At 44.6% G+C, this 22,182-nt stretch overlaps 1 protein-coding gene across 4 annotated transcripts in view; it reads right to left on the bottom strand.

Moving 5' to 3' along the window:
- LINGO2 (leucine rich repeat and Ig domain containing 2) overlaps window positions 1–22,182 on the bottom strand; it is a 932,046-nt gene that overhangs the window by 687,366 nt on the left and 222,498 nt on the right. The gene's annotated exons all lie outside the window — the stretch shown is intronic.

Genomic DNA, 22,182 nt, shown 5'->3' with positions numbered 1-22,182 from the left:
GTATATATTTGGAGTTCCAGTGTTTTCCTGCTTTGTAAGGACATTTTCTGTTAGCTTCGTTTTTCTTTAACATTATAAAACTGTATTTGAATTCTACCGGTGTGTCTGGCTTATCTTTTTGGGTTGGCCATAGCTTCCGGAGTGACCCAGACAGAACAATGCTCAGACTACACAGGGTGTTGGCAGGGTGATATCTTTGCTTAGAAATGGCAAATTTCACTCGACTATTCAATGAAAACTTCAAAGTTCTCTATCAAAGATGGCACCACAAAGCAGTGGTTTTCCTCTTTTCCTTATCCTTCTTGGACGCAGCAGTTTCCACATAAAATCAATGGTCTCCAGTCCCCACATAAAATCAGAGTTAAAACAGACAGACTTTTAAATATAGCTGACAGTGATATGCATATGCTTTTTACCGGACGCCAACAAACGAGAGCGGAGGAAAAAAATCAACCATTGTAATGCTAACATGATTAAAATGTTGGCGTAGGAAAGGACATAAGTCATTTTTTTTAAAAAAAATGAACAAATCGCAACTTCCCTCAGACTGTCAGAATCTAAGAATATGAAAACAGCATATGGACAAAGGTGCTCTTTTTAAATTTAGTTTCACAGCAATCACAACAACAATGCTATAAAGCCACGGAATGCACATATGAGAATGCTTGCTATTCTGAATTGGCTGAGACAAATGGTGCCAAGATTTGACAAGCTGCATTTGCTATGCAAGATTTCCTTCTCCTGGAGCTTAAGACACTTATCATTCAGCTATCATTTGCTTTTCCGTGCTGGAGGGGGTGGGGAGCTCTAGGCTTGATGCACAGAAAACGTATGCTTGTTTATCTGGGATTTGCACATAGCCTGAAAAAATCCATTTATTCTTTTGATGGCTTATTTTTCGTGTCCCTCTTACATCGTAGCCAAGTCGAGCCCAGAAAGGAGGTTTTAGGATCAATAGGAGGGGGGGGGAATACAACCCTTTAATGTTTTCAAAAACCAATGTTGCACTCAAATTCTATGCACCACAGCAGAATGGATTGCTGCTAGGCACTCAGCATCCATCAAGTAAATGCACTCTTCAGAACAGGCAACCCGACCAAGATGTGTAGAATATTGATGCGTTGGTCTTACATGGCAAATTGAACAACAAACACACACAGGAAATAATGATATCGATAATAGGCATGCCAAGGGGAAAATCTGCAGTCTGGATGTGTAGATCAGGATAAACCTTGACCCAGGAAGACTCACTTGTGTTTACATTTTTTCTCTGCTCCAGCCAGCACTTTTAAGGAAGAAAATGTATCTTATAGCTAGATTATCATTAAAAATATGGTTTCATTTGTAATTTTTCCCTAATGCCTATTTTTAAGGCGTTGTCTCTTAAAATACGCTTTGCATACTTCTTTGGCAAATATACGCTGCTTTGTAAGAAAGTTCTGAGCTGCGAATGACGGATGCCAGCAGATGTCATTGCACGGCTGCCATCTGCGCTGCAAAGGAATCTGAACTGTCAGCCATGCCACAGAATTGTAAAAGAAATCCACGCTGGAGTACTTTCTGGATTTCTATTTGCAATGCGAGTTATGGAGGAATGGCCCGACATTCCTCACTTTCTTTGAAAGCTACACTTTATTTCAAACAAGGCCTTCTCCCAGCTATGGTCATAGGCAGGGATGAGCAGCAGGCAGGATGGGGTGGAACACAGTTCCACCGGTGGAAATGAAGCTGTGTGCCCAGCTCCAGCTGACGATCCCCCTCTCCCATCCTCTTCCTCCTCCTCGGAAAGTGGCAGGGAGACTAGCATCGGCAGGAATGGCAGGGGGCCCATCTCCTCCCCACTCTTTTCTCAACAGCTGATTGGCACCCATTCACCTAGCTACCGAGCCTGAGTCAGGGATGACCCAGGAAGGAGAGCGTGGGAAGTGCAAAGCACTACTGTAACGCTCTCTACATGGGGCTACCTTTGAAAAGTGTTCGGAAACTTCAGATCGTGCAGAATGCAGCTGCGAGAGCAGTCATGGGCTTCCCTAGGTATGCCCATGTCACACCAACACTCAGCAATCTGCATTGGTTGCCGATCAATTTCCGGTCACAATTCAAAGTGTTGGTTATGACATTTAAAGCCCTTCATGGCATCGGACCAGAATATCTCTGAGACCGCCTTCTGCCGCACGAATCCCAGCGACCAATTAGGTCCCACAGAGTGGGCCTTCTCCGGGTCCCGTCAACTAAACAATGTCGGTTGGTGGGCCCCAGGGGAAGAGCCTTCTCTGTGGCGGCCTCAACTCTCTGGAACCAGCTCCCCCCAGAGATTGGAACTGCCCCTACCCTCCTCGCCTTTCGCAAACTCCTTAAAACCCACCTTTGTCGTCAGGCATGGGGGAACTGAGATATCTCCCCCGGGCCTATACAATTTATGTATGGTATGCTTGTGTGTATGTCTGTTTAATAATGGGTTTTTAAAATATTTTATATTGTAAATTATTAGATTTGTTATAAACTGTTTTTATTGTGTTGTGAGCCGCCCCGAGTCTACAGAAAGGGGCGGCATACAAATCAAATCAAATCAAATCAAATCAAATCAAATAAATAAATAAATAAATAAATAAATAAAGCAAATTGTCACCCCAGAGAGAGACACTGGTGAGGTTATAAGTCAAGGACTTAAGAGTTCACTTGAACAAGGATGATCATTCAAGCCACTCCCACCTGGTCACATGGCAGCAAGCCACCCCTCCCCAGTCACATGACCATCAAGCCACACCCACAAAATAAGCCACGCCCGCAGTGTAGCAGTAAAAATTTTGGCTGCCCATTACTGGTCATAGGTATGTTGCAGTGGTGGGTTTCTCTTACCTTCCCATCTAGTTTGGAAGTGCACGCTACACTCTCATGCACACATTTCAGATACTGACCCTTTGTGCATGAGCAGAAGGTTCTTTGCCAGCTGCTTTCAAGTGGAGAGCCAGTTCGGGGACATGGCAAGCCAGCCATCATTACCAGTTTGGCGAACGGGGCAAAATTTCACACAAACCGCTCCGAAATGGTAACAACGCATTGCTGGTATGCTACCTGCTACACATCAGCCCCACATTTTTCAAGACTGAGTAACACTGGTCTCCATTATCCATAGACATTATTGATACTGAAATTATTTTCCTTTTGCTGTAACTCCACAGTTAAACCTCTAACAAAATGCTCACATTCTAAGTTTTCAGTTTGTTGCATACTTTACACAATGCCAAAGAAGAATCCAGATTTGTGGTATCAATATAACATGGAAATGCATTCTATCCTGGTTCCCAATTTCTAATTTACTTTACAAAATATACTGAACACCTTTTTTATTTATTATTTTTTACAAATAGCTCAAGACCGTGAAAGTATCCAACACATTACACACCTTCTTTCCCACAACAACACTCTCACAACAGCAGAGCTGAGTGAGAGTGACTGGCCCAAGATCACCCAGCTTGGCTAAGGTGAGACTAGATGTCATGGTCTCTTGCTTTCTAGCCTAGTACTTTAACCACTACAGCAAACTGGCTCTCTTTCGCTGAACTTTTAATATAGATTAGATTAGATTAGATTTATTGGATTTATATGCTGCCCCTCTCCGCAGACTCGGGACGGCTCACAACAATGGTAAAAAACAATACATAGTAACAAATCTAATATTTAGCAATCTAACTTACAGTTTTAGGTTAAAAAATCCAAAAGAAACCCCAATATATAAAAAACAAGCACACAATCGAATCATACACAGAAACTACATGGGCAAGGGGGAGATGTTTCAATTCCCCCATATACAGTAGTTCCATATAGTTTAATATAATCTAATTCTAATATAGTTTAAACTTTTAAATTCCAAAGTAATTCAAACCATTTTTCCAAAGCACCCTTGATGTATCTACATAGTACTAGCAGGAAACTGGTGAAAGTTGCCAATGATTTAGCCATACTAGAGCCAATGCACAGTAAAAAAAGAAAGTCTGTGCAGATGTGCAAAACGTCATTCCACATTACATCAGTTCTGGCAATGAAAAAACAACCCCAACATACACTGAGGTTCTGGAGACCTCATCTACAAAAAGATATTGATAAAATTGAACGGGTTCAAAGACGGGCTACAAAAATGGTGAAAGGTCTTAAGCATAAAATTTAGCAGGAACGACTTCATGAACTCAATCTGTATAGTCTGGAGGACAGAAGGGAAAGGGGGGACATGATCGAAACATTTAAATATGTTAAAGGGTTAAATAAAGTTCCGGAGGGAAGTGTTTTTAATAGGAAAGTGAACACAAAAACAAGGGGACACAATCTGAGGTTAGTTGGGGGAAAGATCAGAAGCAATGTGAGAAAATATTATTTTACTGAAAGAGTAGTAGATGCTTGGAACAAACTTCCAGCAGACGTGGTCGGTAAATTCACAGTAACTGAATTTAAACATGTCTGGGATAAACATATATCCATCCTAAGGTAAAATACAGGAAATAGTATAAGGGCAAACTAGATGGACCATGAGGTCTTTTTTTGCCGTCAATCTTCTATGTTTCTATGTTACTTTTTCTCTATGTGTTTGTGAACTAGCAGATTGCTAATCCATTCCCTTTCTAGTATCCTTCCCCTTTACTTTCATTTCGTAAACTTTCCCCTTTTTAATTCAATTTTCCCATCACTATCCTGCTTTTCCTGCTTCTACATGTTAACAGTGGACAACAGTTAATATATACAGCCGAGGAAATCAATTTTATGATTTAAAAAAAAAAAAAGAATGAAGCATCTTATCTTACAGGAAGTTCATTTGAATTAGTTGGTAATTAAAACAGATTTATTTTCTCTTCTTCCTGCCTTTTTCTTTTTTTGGAATGAGGCCTCCAGGAAGAATTGTCATTCCCAATCACTGATCTAGAAAGTCTATCCCGCTGCATAGAGAACCCTTGTCTATAGTAACCAAATCTAATATGCTACTTTTCTTTTGGTATATGCCCAAGAGTAAGGGGAAAAGGAGAAGGAAGGAATCATTTTAATATAGAGAGCTGTCTTTGGACTATGTAGTTATGTGCAACTTTCTGCTGAATATCCCATTTGCTCCTAATTAAATCAAAGTCGAAAATAAATCATTCTTGAAAACCGATGGGCATCGTCAAAATTTATTAGGTAATCAGAAAGAGCAACAAGAAATTAAAACAATTTTAGATGCCTGAGTAACCTTTGCTCTCTGTGTCTAAAGACCACTACCGATATAAATCAGGCAGCCCTCTTGAAGATAGATTGATTCTAGAGTCAGAAAACAATAACCAAGAAGGATCCGGGAGGTAGCTAATTCAAGGATGTGAGTGCTGCTACATCCTTTGCCAACTCAGCACTACCTAATTTCTCTACACACACGGGCGTACGGATGCATACACACACATTAAATTACTGATGCAGACTAGTTCTCAGGAGAAAGTAATTACTCATCCAGGGAAGAGGTTATCAAAATGCCCTGGGAACTCTGTTTTAGGTCTGTGAAGAACTTCTTTTTCAGTGAATTTAATGGCTACACAAAGTACAAGAATTTGCATATGGCTGCTCTACTTCCCTTCTTAATTTCTTTAATTGTAAAAGCCTGTGGCCCAATCCTAGTCAATCCCACTGTTCATGGGATAGGAAAATCATTTCTTTCCACCAGTCCCTTGGTATACTGTTTAAAGGTGTGCTCTACGTGCAGGCCTGAAAAGCCCGTTTCCCAAACTCTGGTGGCCCTGATAGGCTGGTTTTCACCCTCCCCAGGCTCCAGAGGCAAAAATGCCCCCCCCATCCCCCTGGAGACTCTCTGGAAGCCAAAAATGCCCTCCCAGAGCCTCCAGCTGAGCTGAAAATCAGCTGGCCCACACACATATGCACATTGGAGCTGAGCTAGGGTAGAGTCTTTGGAGAAGGGCAGCATACAACTCTAATAAATACTAATAATAATATTAATAATAATAACAACAACAACAACACAACATAACAAAACAACAAATAACAATAACAATAACAACAACAACAACAATGATAATAATAATAATAATAATAATAATAATAATAATAGCTTGCGTGCCAGAAGATATGGCTCCGCGTGCCACCTATGGCAGAGGTCCCCAACCGCCGGTCCGCGGACCGGGACCGGGCCGTTGGGGTTTTCCAGCCGGTCCGCGGCGTCGGAGACCCAAAGCCCATGTGGAGGAAGACGGAGCCAAGCGGGGCCACCCGGAGACCTTTTCCCGTCTTCTTCTCCTCGCTCGCTCCCCTCATAGCCAGCAGCCCCGCTCGCGGGGGGATGCCCGTTCGTAGCTACCAGCCCGCCAAGCGTCGAGGGGGCTTCCGAGGCTGAAGGGAAGAGCCGGAATGCCCTTCCCGGGTTTAGATTGCTTGCTGTTGGGGGAAACGGAGGAGGCGGCGGCGGTGGTGGGGCGCGATCGCCTACTTTCTGGAGCGAGGAGAAAAGAACCGCCGCCTCCTCCGTTTTCCCCAACAGCAAGCAATCTAAACCCGGGAAGGGCATTCCGGCTCTTCCCTTCAGCCTCGGAAGCCCCCTCGACGCTTGGCGGGCTGGTAGCTACGAACGGGCATCCCCCCGCGAGCGGGGCTGCTGGCTGTGAGGGGAGCGAGCGAGGAGAAGAAGACGGGAAAAGGTCTCCGGGTGGCCCCGCTTGGCTCCGTCTTCCTCCACGCAGGATGGGCTTTGGGTCTCCGACGCCCTCGCCCGTTCCCTCAGGAGCGATGAGTGGGACGTCTTCTTCTCCTCGCTCGCTCCCCTCATAACCATCCCTCCAGCGTCGAGGGGGCTTCCGAGGCTGAAGGGAAGAGCCGGAATGCCCTTCCCGGGTTTAGATTGCTTGCTGTTGGGGAAAAAGGAGGAGGCGGCGGCGGCGGTGGGGCGCGATCGCCTACTTTCTGGAGCGAGGAGAAAAGAACCGCCGCCTCCTCCGTTTTCCCCAACAGCAAGCAATCTAAACCCGGGAAGGGCATTCCGGCTCTTCCCTTCAGCCTCGGAAGCCCCCTCGACGCTGGAGGGATGGTTATGAGGGGAGCGAGCGAGGAGAAGAAGACGTCCCACTCATCGCTCCTGAGGGAACGGGCGAGGGCGTCGGAGACCCAAAGCCCATCCTGCGTGGAGGAAGACGGAGCCAAGCGGGGCCACCCGGAGACCTTTTCCCGTCTTCTTCTCCTCGCTCGCTCCCCTCATAGCCAGCAGCCCCGCTCGCGGGGGGATGCCCGTTCGTAGCTACCAGCCCGCCAAGCGTCGAGGGGGCTTCCGAGGCTGAAGGGAAGAGCCGGAATGCCCTTCCCGGGTTTAGATTGCTTGCTGTTGGGGAAAACGGAGGAGGCGGCGGCGGCGGTGGGGCGCGATCGCCTACTTTCTGGAGCGAGGAGAAAAGAACCGCCGCCTCCTCCGTTTTCCCCAACAGCAAGCAATCTAAACCCGGGAAGGGCATTCCGGCTCTTCCCTTCAGCCTCGGAAGCCCCCTCGACGCTTGGCGGGCTGGTAGCTACGAACGGGCATCCCCCCGCGAGCGGGGCTGCTGGCTGTGAGGGGAGCGAGCGAGGAGAAGAAGACGGGAAAAGGTCTCCGGGTGGCCCCGCTTGGCTCCGTCTCCCTCCACACAGGATGGGCTTTGGGTCTCCGACGCCCTCGCCCGTTCCCTCAGGAGCGATGAGTGGGACGTCTTCTTCTCCTCGCTCGCTCCCCTCATAACCATCCCTCCAGCGTCGAGGGGGCTTCTGAGGCTGAAGGGAAGCGCCGGAATGCCCTTCCCGCGTTTAGATTGCTTGCCGTTGGGGGAAACGGAGGAGGCGGCGGCGGTGGGGCGCGATCGCCAAGTTTCTGGAGCAGATAGGCTTTGAGTTTTTGGCTGGGGGGGGAGAAGTAGGACCTTCCTAAGTTCCCCCCCCAGTCAAAATCACAAAGCCAGGCAGCCCCCAGCCGCCAAAGGAGCCTCCTCATTCTCCCTGCCCTGTGGAGAAGTGTGGAGGGCTGCGTCACTAAGCTCCACCCCTCCATAACCCCACCCCCATATGACCAAAGCCCCCCCCACCGGGCCGTAGAAAACTCGTCTAACTTAAAGCCGGTCCCTGGTGCTAAAAAGGTTGGGGACCTCTGACCTATGGCACCCATGTCTTATGTCCGCCATCACTGTCCTAGCCATCAATCCAGTTGCCCTAAAGTTTCTGTTGGAATAGCGTGTCCTATAATCATATACTGCAACGCTCACGTAGTGTATACTGAGATTCATTAAAGATCCAAAATTAGTTTCTCAGAAAACAGAAATATCCTTAAGAGCTGTTCTTCATATTTTGAATAATCCCGGCAGTAACTGTGCTCGAGGACTTCCATTTAATTTCAAACATTTCAGAATACCTTATGTGTTAATGTATCACAGCTTGTGTAATATGTGAAAATGCTTAATAAACACTTATAAAAAGTAATAGCTGATGTGAAGGTGGATGTGCAAATTGACAATGATGAATCACTTCTATAAAGCGATCTTTATTCTTGCCAATGACGCTATGATAGCAGCTGTTCTGCAGATCATACACCAACTGAGAATTTGAAATCAATTATGAAGTTGGATACTAAATTTACTTTGCTCCAAAGAGTCACCACTTCCTAGCAGTTCTTGGTACAACTTCTAGGGAAGAGACAAGCTGATAATTCAGCTGGATTTAGAATCTCTGACCTTTTGAATAACTATTGATGTACCAGGAGAAGCATTAAAAAAGAGGCATGAATCTGAACTTTGCTTTCAACATTCGGGAAAGTTCCTGTCATCCATATAAGTCTGATATAGTGGTGATATAAAATGCAACTTTTAGAAGAAGGGAGATTAAGGTTATAATATATTTAATGCAAAACCCCGGAAAATCACCAGATTAAAGTAAATGGGTGAACCAAAGTTAACTTGGACGAAGGCCCAAGGCTTTGGTTCAGGTCACTATAACCTTGGCTATTATTGCTTTCTGTATAATCAGCAGCTGCAGCTACGATAAGGAAGTAGGGAAAATGTGTAGGGGGACTTGTTTACTGGAAATGTGCTTTTGTGCTTTTGTGCTGGTATAAGATCCTCTTTTTATGTTAGGAGAAATAGGATGTTCCCATGTACACATGCCAACTGATGATATATATCGAAAACTGTTATTTTCCACAAACTGTTATAACCATATATGGCAACCTATGCTCCCCCAAGCTACTGTGTATTCCAAGGGTATATAAGAAAGATTCTGACACCCATTCGGGGTTCAGGCCATTTATTTTGTTATCTTGTGCTTGAACCTGCGCAATAAACCTTTCCTTCATCTAAAGTGCTGGCTTCTGTCTCGTCAATTCTACAACATTTTCTGGCACCCCAGATGGGACAGTAAGCGAGGCGATATTTCGCTGAGGGTAGCCTGACCCCTCGGGCCCAGCCGGGGGCCACTGCTGAATATTCTCCAGGCGCCACGGGGGAGCAAGCCTCCGGGAGACTGCAGTGACACCCCGCTGGGACCGACGGAGCTGACGGTGAGCCCAAGATCCCTTGAGGGAAGGAAAGGAGGTCTGAACGGATTGGTATCCTGGCCAGGAAGGTTTGGGAAGACGTCTGCAGGCGAGTATTTGTAAATTCAAGTGGTACCGGTCTCATTTGAAGATCGAAGAGGGGGTCTGATCACCCCCCTGGACTCGGGGCGATTGTCCTAACGAAGTCTGTGTAGGCTGTGTGGGTGGTTAAACCTTCGCGGTTCCCTTCAGTGACTGTTGGAAAGTCCAGCACTGTGGGCCGGAGGTAGTGTGGTTAGGGTAGAATGGGTGGTGGAGGAAGCGTTCCCAGTACCCCACTGGAATGCATGCTGAAGGGTTTTGATACTTATTTCAATCATAGTGATTACAAGCCCCCCCCGTCCTAGGGCAACTAAGGAGAGGTTGCGTTTTTTATGCCAACAACAATGGCCTCATTTGGGGGTGGGGTGGCCACCGGAGGGAACGTTTAAAGACCAAATTATAGATGATGTGTGGGGAAAGATAGTTGTAAATGAGGAGCAGTACCCCAATCAGTTGCAATATATAGAGGCATGGGAAAATGCGGTGGCAGAAAAGTCAGGGGAGCTTTTGCAATGTCAGGCTGAAATGGTACGTTTGTGTGTGGCTAGACCACGGAAGGAAAAGGCTAAGAATACACTGAGTAAAGGAGGAACTGCGAAGGGAATTGTGAAAAGGCAAGAATCGAAGGTGTCAGACTCTAAGAAGAAGGTGTTGGGACAGGCTGAGGAGGAAATAATCAGGCCCCCGCCATACGCACAAGTGTCACCCCCGGTAGATAACGCACAGATGGCAGCGGCTGCTGCACTATCAGATGATGAGGAAGGAGAGGCTGTGGGGCCCGCCAAAAGGGAAGGGGGTGGTGAAGGAATGGCATATGGAGCAGGTCGTGAGAGGGGCGCTGGAGCGATTGATCGAATACAAACAAGGGCTGTGACTGCGAGGGCTGAGGCAGCCAGGGAGGAAGCGGCAACACTAGAGAAAACGCAGAGAGCTTCCTTCAGCGTTTGATTGAAGCATATGAAATGTATACGCAAGTGAACCCAAGATCAGAGGATAATGTAAGAATGTTGAACGAGAGGTTTATAGCTCAGAGCTATGAAGATATAAGGAAGAAGCTGCAAAGGTTAGAAGGAGCTTTGGGAAAGAATACTACAGAGTTGTTAGAAGTGGCACGTAAGGTGTTTGTGAATAGGGATAAGGTGGGGAAGAGGGAAAAGGATGCACGGATGCATAAGAAGGCTGAGTTGTTGGCAGTGGCGTTACAAGGAAGGGCAGGGTTTCCAGGAAGGACTGGGTTTCAGGGCAGAGCTGGTTTTCAAGGCAGGGTAGGTTTGGGACCGAATCAATGTGCGATATGTAAGTTGGAAGGACATTGTAAATGGGAATGCCTCTATATATTGCAACAGGGGGCACGGTGGGGACAAAGTGAGTGGAGAATAAGCAGATTGCCCCTCCCGGACCCCATGAAATACAAGTTCAGGGGGTGTCTGGACGGGTAGTCGGGAGACAAATTTTGAACCCAGTCACCTGTGAGTCTAATGGTTCTGAGCTCAGACATGAGTTTGTGTATATTCCGGAATGCCCTGTGCCATTGCTGGGCAGGGATTTATTGAATAAATTAGGAGCCACTATTTCGTTTAATGAAGGAAGGCAATCTTTAACACTTAGTCATCGCCCTGGGACAATGTGGAGATTGATGGTGACTAAGGAAGTGGAGCAGGCGGTGTCAGAGAAGTGGAGGGGGTTTGCGGTGCCTGGTCTGTGGGCTGAAGATAACCCCCCCGGCTTTGCCTCGCATCACCCCCCCATTATAGTGGAAGTGAAACCGCTTGCCACTCCTGTGAATATTAGGCAGCGCCCTTGTTCTAGGGAAGCAATAGCAGCAATTTATGATTGTATCCAACAGTATTTAAAAGCTGGAATTTTGGTCCCTATTCAATCCCCATGGAATACCCTGATTTTGCCAATACGGAAACCAGATGGATCTTATAGGCCTGTGCAGGATTTGAGGGTGGTAAGTGTATGACAGTTACCATTCACCCGGCAGTGCCCAACCCTTATACATTGTTGAGTTTGATTCCACCAAGGGCAAAGTGGTTTTCTGTGATAGATTTGAAGGATGCATTTTTTACGATCCCAATACATTTCAAAAACTCACCGACGTTGTTTGGGACAGCTTTGGCTAAGGATTTGATATATTATGTACCTAGACAGCAAGGGGATACAATATTGCAATATGTAGATGATGTTTTGGTTACAGGACAATCAGAGGATTTGTGTTGGGTTACACTAATGCTTTGCTTGTATTATTGTTGCAATGTGGTTATAGGGTATCCCGCAAAAAGGCACAATTAGTGCAGGAAAAAGTGAGGTGTCTTGGATATGACATTGAGCAGGGGCAAAGGGCACTAGGGCCAGAACGGAAGCAAGCAGTATTATCTATTGTGCCCCCAAATAATAGGAGACAGTTGAGAGGCTTTTTGGGTTTGGCTGGCTTTTGTTGGGTCTGGATCCCGAATTATGCCCTCATGGCTGCACCTCTCTATACCCCCACGAAGGGGGGCAAAAATGACCCGTTTGTTTGAGGAAATTAAAAAGGCGTTAGCCAGTGCTCCGGCATTGGCGTTGCCTAGCTTGAATAAGCCTTTCAACTTGTCCGTGGATACTAGGAGGAATATAGCTTTGGGGGTTTTGACTCAACAGTTGGGCAGTTGGCAGCAACCGGTGGCTTATTTGTCAAAGCAACTTGATGGGGTGGCACAAGGGTGGCCGCATTGTTTGAAGGTTTTGGCAGCTATTGCCGAATTGGTACAAGATTGTAATAAGCTGACCTTTTCTAGTACAATTTGTGTCCATACCCCCCATGCTGTGCAGTCTATTTTGGATCAAAAGGGTCATTTGTGGATAAGTAGTCAGAGGTTGGTGAAGTATCAGGCAATGATGATTGAAGCTTAGGCGAAAGTGATCTTGAATACTATCCTCTTCTGCTTTGCTTTCGGTGTATTAATTGCTGCGAGTTTTGCTTTTAATATATATATATCTGTATCGTAATTTAATACGGGTTGCGGGACAAGGAAAGGCCACTCTGCAGAGACCTTACCGGCAACAGGTCTTCAACGCACAGTGGTGAAGACAAAACCCCCCCTGCTAAACCACACCGGAAGCTGGTTTTCAACGCACGGGAGAAGCTGGGATGAAGGGGTCAAGGGGTTTTGGGGTATATATATATACTTTTGCTTTTGGGTTTTGTTCATGCTAATCATGTATGTATTCACAATTTGGGACAATGGAGCCTGCCTGGCGAGGAACCTGGGATTACTCAGTCATATGTGGTGGGGTCTGGTGAATGTGATGGGTATCCTCCAATCAAGATAACTCCCAGCTGTTGGGTTGGTGTTATGCCTCACCCGTGTCAGTATGCTCAGGCTTTTGACAAAATAATGACAGAAGTATGCTTGGTTAGGCAACATACCAATCAGTATTTGTGTGAGGTAGATCCCGCCAGTGATAATGCGGATACTGGGAGATGGAATCCATGTGGCAATACAGAAAACTGCTCTGGATGGAGTTGTGTGTGTGCGTACACTGGGGAAGGTGAGAAGAACACTTATAAAGGGTGTCCGTATGTACGGTCCTTTAGGAGGCTCTTTGGAAACATTGTACAGATAGAGGTTGATCGTTCTATTTCCTCAGGAACTACGTTTGCCTTTGGCATAAATGGGCTAGGAAGGGATCCTATTACCTATCTCTCAGTTAAAATGTGGAAGGTGGTTGCAGGGGAAGTGCGAACCTTGGGGTGGTCTGTTTATGGTTCCCTTAGGAAACTGGAAAAACCCCTGCCAATCAGTGACACAGCCAAAAATTTGTTTGTTGACATGGCTGAGAAGGTAGCAAAGACACTGACTGTTAGGAATTGTTTTGTGTGTGGAGGGACGAATATGGGGGAACAATGGCCATGGGAGGCCTTGGAGGCAGAGCCCCTTGTTGTTAATAATCTGTCTGTTACTGGCAACATAACTAAAAGGGAAGGAGTGACAGGAACCATGTGGACTTTAACCACTAACTTAGTGGGTAGAAATTGCTTTATGAGAATGGGTAGTGTGAATGTTGGACACTTGATTTGTTTGGGATTTTGGGATTTAGCTTATGAAAAGTGGATTTCCCCGGGGAATGCTACTAAACCTGTGAAATTTGATACTACACATCTTAAATACCTTGGGTCTGTAGGTCAGGGAGAAGAATGGGTAGCTCCTCTGAATATGTATTGGATATGTGGCAAGATAGCCTATGAAGCCCTACCTAGTAATTGGTCTGGCTCCTGTGTGCTAGGCTGGATTAAACCTTCATTTTTCTTATTGCCGATAGCGACTCGCCAAATGTTAGGTGTCCCCCTGTATGAACCCATTGGCCCACGCGATAGAAGAAGGCGAGATATAGAAAACATGGACAACCAGGATAATACCTTTTCTGGGTTCCCATGTAAGACCTTGGCTGAATATGAGGAAAGTAAGGTTTGGAGCTCAGAAAGGATTGTGTGTACATATGGGAAGGCAACGTGGGCGGAGGATGGGTCCTGGGGATACCGGACACCGGTTTATATGTTAAATAGGATCATTAGGCTACAGGCAGTCCTTGACTTGTCTGGAAGGAGGATAGATTTTGCTTTGAATTATCTATCGGAAACCTCTACCAAGCTTCGGACTGCTGTGTATCAAACTAGATTGGCATTGGATTACCTCCTGGCGAAGGAGGGAGGAGTTTGTGGGAAGTTTAATCTTTCCAATTGCTGCTTACAGATAGATGATACTGGAAAGGTGATTAAGCAGCTCACTAAGGAGATACGACAATTGACCCATAATCCGGACCAGGTATGGAAGGGCATTAATTTGAAAGATATGTTCGGTACTTGGTTTCCTAAGTTGCCTGGGTTACAGGCAATAGTGGCATTTATTGGGTTAATTGCTGTGGGCTGTGTACTTTTACCTTGTATCTTACCTGTCTTCATTAGGACTATATCCAATAGCTTATCATTGCTGGCTGAGCGTAAAGCTACTGCTCAGGTAATGGCTATGTGGGAATTTGCTAAAGATCGTAATGAAGCTGAATATGCTGCATTGGATGCGGAAACTGCGGAAACTGAGTATGCGACTCTCCTTGCTGAGGAAGAAGAGTCGCAAAGGGGGGAATAAAGTAAATGGGTGAACCAAAGTTAACTTGGACGAAGGCCCAAGGCTTTGGTTCAGGTCACTATAACCTTGGCTATTATTGCTTTCTGTATAATCAGCAGCTGCAGCTACGATAAGGAAGTAGGGAAAATGTGTAGGGGGACTTGTTTACTGGAAATGTGCTTTTGTGCTTTTGTGCTGGTATAAGATCCTCTTTTTATGTTAGGAGAAATAGGATGTTCCCATGTACACATGCCAACTGATGATATATATCGAAAACTGTTATTTTCCACAAACTGTTATAACCATATATGGCAACCTATGCTCCCCCAAGCTACTGTGTATTCCAAGGGTATATAAGAAAGATTCTGACACCCATTCGGGGTTCAGGCCATTTATTTTGTTATCTTGTGCTTGAACCTGCGCAATAAACCTTTCCTTCATCTAAAGTGCTGGCTTCTGTCTCGTCAATTCTACAACAAGATGGTGATTAAAACTCTTTTTGTTGCCTTTTAATGGTCATCTAGAATTTGACAAAACAAATTTAATTTAATTTAATTTAATTAATTTGATTTGTGAATTGCCCAACTCCTTTCGGATTCTGGGTGGCATACAACAGATAAAAATAGTATAAAAATAGTTTAAAACCCCATTTAATAAAAGCATTCATATTTTGGGGCGGAGCTAGAGGCTATTGCTAAATGACCTCAGGCCTAACAGCAGAGCCAGGTTTTTAAGGATATCTGTAAGGCCAGGAGGGTGGGGATGGTGCAGATCTCCAGAGGTAGCCAGTTCCTGAGAGCTGGAGCTGTCACAGAGAAAGCCCTCCCACACAGTCCCGCCAGTCGGCAATTTGGCTGACAGAACCTGGAGAAGGCCAACACTGTGGGCTCTAACTGGTCTCTGGGAGGTGTGAGGCAGAAGACAATCCTACAAATAGTCTGGCCTTAAGCCAGACTGGCTTAGAAGAAAATATATTTTTCTTTACTACCCTACAATTGTTGTGGTTCAGCCTGAGCCAGATCAAAGACCAGCTGCGTCTCTGCTGGCTCCAGGCCCGGGGGAGGCTGAGAGCGGAGAGGAGAGTTCTTTGCAGTCAGACAGTGCAGACAGCAGTCACGAAAGTGAAGGTGATGCAAGGCCTGGGAGCCCTAGGGAAGGGCTATCTCAAGCAAGTAGCTGTGATTCCCTGGAGTCCCTGGATGATGACGCACAAGCTATCATTAGTATGCGGCAGAGACGCATAGCTCAAAGGAGAAATCAAGTGCATAGATATTATCAGTGATGAATGAGGAACACCAGGGGGTTGGGTGTAGTCCTCATTAGCAGGGAAGGGTTTATAAGGCATGAGAACCATTCCGGCAGCGTGGAGTGTTATCAAAGGCGAGTTGGTGTTATCTGCATTTTCTCTCAGCGTTTTTGTTCCTGGCTCGTGGCCCAGCAGCCTTGAAGACTGGTGGGAGGTGTATGTCTGTTAGCTCAACAGCCTCGTCTGGCATTAAGGATCCTGTGTTTCTGTATGAACAATTGCCTTCGTGTATCTATTTGGAGTTCCAGTGTTTTCCGGATCTGTAAGGACATTTTCTGTTGACTTCTTTTCTCTTTACCATTATAAAACTGTGTTTGGATTCAACCGGTGTATCTTTTGGGGTTGGTCATAGCTTCCGGAGTGACCCAGACAGAACAACAATATACCTCTTGAAAATTTGCTCTGGATAAGTATTTCATTCTGAAGAAAAATATAGCACGAGAGAAATATGTCACTGATGGGAAATTCTGGAGGTTGTGAAGGTCCTGGATGAATCAACACCTCTGGCACCGAGTCCTCTCCAGCCTCCTCACTGTCGGAATCAGCTACTAGCTGCACAGGCTGCTGGCGGGCCACAAAAGTTAATGGAGAACTGGAGGACTCTGTAGTGCTCTCTGACTTCTTCAAACAAAACACACAAGAAGGTGAAGTATTAACATGGATATTATAAACAGTAATTCTGCATTGCCAATAAGCCCCATTACAAGAATCTTTAATCTTCTTTGAAGCCTATACATGTTAATTGGACGGCGCACAAATCCATCAAGAGTCTGGTTTCAAAGGGGAAAGGTAGGAAAGCCGAAAACAACAATAAAAACAAAAGTGGAGCTAACTGGCCTACTTTAGTTTATGGAGAGAGTCCTTCTGGGGAAGAGCTCTGTTCCCTCAGAAGGATTCTACTAATAACAACCGTTTGAGAGAAGTAATCTCTTCCAAGGGTGTGCTTGATCTTTAACTCTAAAAGTGATCACGTTGCGTTCACAGTTCAGGTGCTGGGTTCTCTTTTAATTCCCTTCTTTCAGGATCGCTGACTGCCTAGAGGGATTTTGCAAAAGTAGAGTCAAGCCTGAGACTTTTTTCCTTGGCATATTCAGGATGGTGAACTCTTTTTTAAAATGGTGCTCTAAAAGGAAAATTCTGAAAGCATCAGGCCTGCAATGGGGTGATGGAGGGCGCTGTTCATATCATTTGAGTTGTTGCTGCTGCTACAGGGAGTGAAATGCTACCGGTTCGGCCCAGTCCGGCTGCTGGTGGTTCAGAGAACCGGTAGCAGTGGCAGCGCAAGGCTCCACCCACCCACTCGGAAGTCGCCATTTTCTTTTTTTGTGCATACACAATCCTTCTGCAAAATGCATGCTTCTGAATTGGTAGGGAAGATAAGTAGATTTCACCGTTGTGCTGCTGTTGCTTTTATAGGTAATCTACAATTTGATTCACAGTCAAAGACAGCTTAATAATTCAAGTCCTATCCAAGGACCTAAGAATTATTAACATAGTATCTGAGGCTATAGAACTTCCAATCAGGAACTGAGTTATTTGCTTGTCATATTGCTTGATTGTCTCTGCAGTAACTACAGCTCTTTGTTTCTATCATTCTACAATCTCTATAATTCTTTTATTTTCCTGGTTGTTAACACAGGAAGTTGTTTCTTGTTTTTTCCCCACACAGGGTAAATTTGCTTGTTTTATTCTTTCAATCCCCTTACTTCAAATTCTTCAAATAGCTAAAATCCATGTGGATTTTATTTATCTTCGATTCAAAGCAAATTTTCCATTTATAATTTTCTCTTAATGGCTTCCTTTCCTTTGCATTTTAAGTCCCTTAACTTCAGCAGTTACAGAAAACATCAACTTATTAATTTGGATCAATGTTTCAATTGTAATACTTTTGATAGCTTTGTTAATATTCTTTACTCTTTTGGCCAAAATCTTATTGTTAAGTTGATTCAGTTTTTGAAAATATATTTTTTTAGCTTCTTTCATTTGGTCTTTTTTTTTTTCCCCCAACCAGGTTCTTCATTAACTGATAGCGCTTGTATTTTTTTAGCAGCTTTAGTTTTCCCGCGTTATTCTTCATTAACATCAATAGTCTTTTTACTTTCTACTGTTCATTGTTCACTTTGCAAATTAGCATTATTATTGGTAGTTCTAAATTGAGGATGTCAAACTCGATTTCATTGAGGGTTGTGTTTGACCTTGGAGGGCCAGGATGTGTGGCCGGGGGGGAGGTCGATATCACTCGTGAAGGCTCCATTTTTGGCTGTGACAGCGTCCTGAAGCTCTGCTAGCAAAAACGGAATTCCTTCCTGGGTTACATTTTTTACCTCAATGGGTTCCTGCAACCCTCTTTTAGCAAAAATGGAGCCTGGGGAAAATGCATATGGTCTTCTTGGGCTGTTTTCAGCTGCTATGGGCTCCTACAACCTTCTGCCAGTGTAAAGAGAACTCAGGGATGCTGTAAGCAAACCTTCCAAGCTCCATTTTCACTGGCAAGGACACTGCAGGCCAGTCCTTCACTATTTCCAGGGTAGGCCAAATCTAAGCACCCTGTGGGCTGGATCCGACCTGCAGGCCTTGAGTTTGACACTATTAAAAATCGACCTGAATTTTTACTCGTTTTTCCAATTCAGCATTGGTAAAGAATGTGTGTTTCCAAATCAGATGCCATCACTCTATAAGTTTCTGCTCATTGATTTCTGAATCCAGATGTCTTTATTTCCAAAGCCGGTTATTCACTTTTGAAATCTACATTTTGATAGTTTTCATTAGTAGAAGCAGACCACAAGTGAGTAATTTTCTTGCTTTTAACAAATTCTTCACTTTCATTGCCTTCCATTAGCCTGCCAACTCCATATCCCAAGCAGACTAGTATATTTTTCAATGGATGCCCAGGAGCCATAGCATCTGATGTGACTCTTGTTAATCTCGGTGACAGCTGATTCAGCAAGAAATTAAAATTGTGTATTCTCACCATACTGAATGGGATTATTGTGATTGGTCACACAGTCAACCAGATTTTTAGACTGTGGTAGAATTAGTATTTCAATTTAGAGGCTGCCTTACAGAGCAACTCTGGACAGCTTACAATAACAGGGAATGTGAGATTAATAAAGGCAGCCAATATTATGGCCAAGTCTTTTGAGGAGAAAGAGGAAATTGAGATGGGACATATGTAGATAATAGTTCTGCAATTCCAGCAATGCTGACATTACTGCAATGCTCTCCACATGGGGCTACCTTTGAAAAGTGTTCGGAAACTCCAGATTGTGCAAAACGCTGCCGCGAGAGCTATCGTGGGGCTTCCTAGATTCGCCCATGTTCCTGCATTGGCTGCCGATCAGTTTCTGGTCACAATTCAAAGTGTTGGTTATGACCTTTAAAGCCCTTCATGGCATTGGACCAGAGTACCTCCGGAACTGCCTGCTATCGCACGAATCCCAGCGACCAATAAGGTCCCACAGAGTTGGCCTTCTCCGGGTCCCGTCGACTAAACAATGTCATTTGGCAGGGCCCAGGGGAAGAGCCTTCTCTGTGGTGGCCCCGGCCCTCTGGAATCAACTCCCCCCGGAGATTAGAACTGCCCCCTTCTTGTCTTTCGTAAATTACTCAAGACCCACCTTTACCGCCAGGCATGGAGGAGTTGAGAAAGCCCCAGGCTTTTTATATTTATATTTTTGTTTGGTATGTATGTGTTGTTTGGTTTTTTAAATATGCTAGGGTTTTTATATGCTTCTTTTTAATATTAGATTTGTTCCGCCATAATATTGTTTTTACTATTGTTGTGAGCCGCCCTGAGTCTCCGGAGAGGGGCGGCATACAAATCTAATTAATAATAATAATAATAATAATAATAATAATAATAATAATAATAATAATAAAATTAATTACTGGATTATAATAAGCAGAGGTGAGACTATAAGTTCCCATGACTCCCTGCTTGCATCCACGGACACTCGGCTTCTATACATGTGCAGAAGAAGAAAAAAACCTTCCAAAAAATCCAAAGCAATTTTTTAAAAAAGATGGCAAACTCCACAGACCGGCACCGACCAATCTGGTTCCATTAATGTCATTGTGACATCACCAGCGGGTTGCTACCAGTTTGAGCGAACCAGTCTGAACTGGGAGGAACCCACCTCTGCTGTTCAGGCAAGCAGCTAGCTCTCTTTGTGGCTGACGGCCAGCAATGGTGGTGGTATCATAGAGCAAGTGCTACCACAGAGAAGATATGCCACCAGGAACTGTAAAATGATGTTCAATCAACAGGGCTTAAAGCATGCTCAATCTGCCTGACTTCACTGGACAGGCAGAAAGATTTGGAAACAGGCAATATTTCAAACACGCTTTGATGAACATATCATGAAGGGCTTTGTAGGTGATAACCAACACCTCAATTTGCACCCAGATGGCAGTGCAATTGTGAAGAGGTGGAGTCACACCAGTATATAGTGATATGCCCATCCCAAACCAAGTCTTCTAGGACAGCTATCTGGTGATCTTCAATGGCAGCCCCAAATAAACCTGTATTAAAGTAATTCCTGAAGCAAGTTCAAAGGAGTTCACTGATCAATGATATCAAAAGCCACTGAGAGATCAAAGACAATTCAGATGTCAGCTCACACATAGGTCATCAGCACGTGCAACAAATGCTGCCTCTGAACCCTGGCTTGAACCCTGACTGATAATCTGTTTCCTCCAGGGTCTGGCAAAGCTAAAGCCTGAATACCCTCTCCATCAAACTCTGGTTAAAGACTGGACAAATACTGGACATAATAGTTGGGTTCAGGGAAGGTGTGCCGTAGCTTCTTTCATGGCTGAAGGAGATTCTCCTTTCTCAGAGAAAAAATCTTCACTCCACAGGGCCAATGTATATTTCAAGAGATACCTAGTTCCAACAAGTAGGTGGCCGAGCTCACAGGCTGAAAAAAATTCCCAGCATCTACATCTTGATCAGTAGGACAAATTTCAACTTTGAAATTTGCAGTCTGAATGTCTATGAAGATTCTCAGTCATCCAGGTCATGATTGTTCCAAAGGTGCTTTCTTTAAGAGTCAACTGGACTTTCTGGTTTTTTTTTTTCTTTGAAGACATTTTACTTCTCATCCAAGAAGCTTCAGAGCTGAAGAAGACTTGGATGAGAAGCAAAATGTCTTCAAAGAAAAAAACAAAGTCCAGTTGCCTGTCGGAAAAGCTCCTTTGGGATTTTCAGTCTGAACGCCGTTTTTCTTCTCCATAGGTCACCTTGGCATCTATGTTAGTGGGACTAAGTTAGAGAAGCAGTTTTAGACCTTTTCTCCCTTCCTCATATTGTTCTACGCCTGTTTTAGGGTTGTAACTGTAATTTTCATACGTTCCCTATCTCAAAGCAGCAGGAAATTCTCATCAGTTTTCAGAAGTTATAATTAGAAAGAGCACTGGGGACCCATATAAAGAGCCCTCTGAGCTGCAGAATTGCTCATCCTTGTCATAAGCAATGTGAATATGGAGGGTAAGCAATCCTCCTCCCAACTGAGCAGCTCATTCTCAAAATACCCTCCATGGTGATCATCTTGGCTATTTGAAACAAATGTACCCTTCACATATAAATTATAAATGGCATAAATTCCACCATAAGGTCACAGTAGTAGCAAGCCTAATGGACAATACATTTAGAATGTTAATAGCATTCTAACAGTTTATTGTAATCTCTTTCAGAAAATTTACTAAGATCCACCCACCACCCATTTAGCAGATTTATTTCTAGATTTGCTGTCCTGCATTCCAGTTCAGGAGGACCTCTTTGGAATACCAAGAAGCTCCAAGAGATCAAGCAGCAGAAGAGATATATGGAATTCGACAAAGAGCAAATATAGCTCAACATTGCCAAAAGCCTGGATTTAAGCCAACTCTACTGCTGTAATTACAGCTGGCATCAGAGCTTCTCTATCCTTATTACTTAAGAGCTGTGGCGGCGCATAGGTTAGAATGCAGTACTGCAGACTACTTCTGCTGCCTGCTGTCTGCCAGCAATTTGGCAATTCAATTCTCCACCAACTCAAATTTGACTCAGCCTTCCATCCTTTCAAGGTCAATAAAATGAGGACTCAGATTGCTGGGAGCAATCTGATGACTCTAAATTGCTTAGAGAGGGCTGTAAAGTTTAAGTGCTATTGCTATTACAT

This window comes from Erythrolamprus reginae, chromosome 2, assembly GCF_031021105.1.
Source record: "Erythrolamprus reginae isolate rEryReg1 chromosome 2, rEryReg1.hap1, whole genome shotgun sequence".
NCBI lineage: Eukaryota > Metazoa > Chordata > Lepidosauria > Squamata > Dipsadidae > Erythrolamprus > Erythrolamprus reginae.
This window is presented reverse-complemented; position numbering and strand designations above follow the sequence as displayed.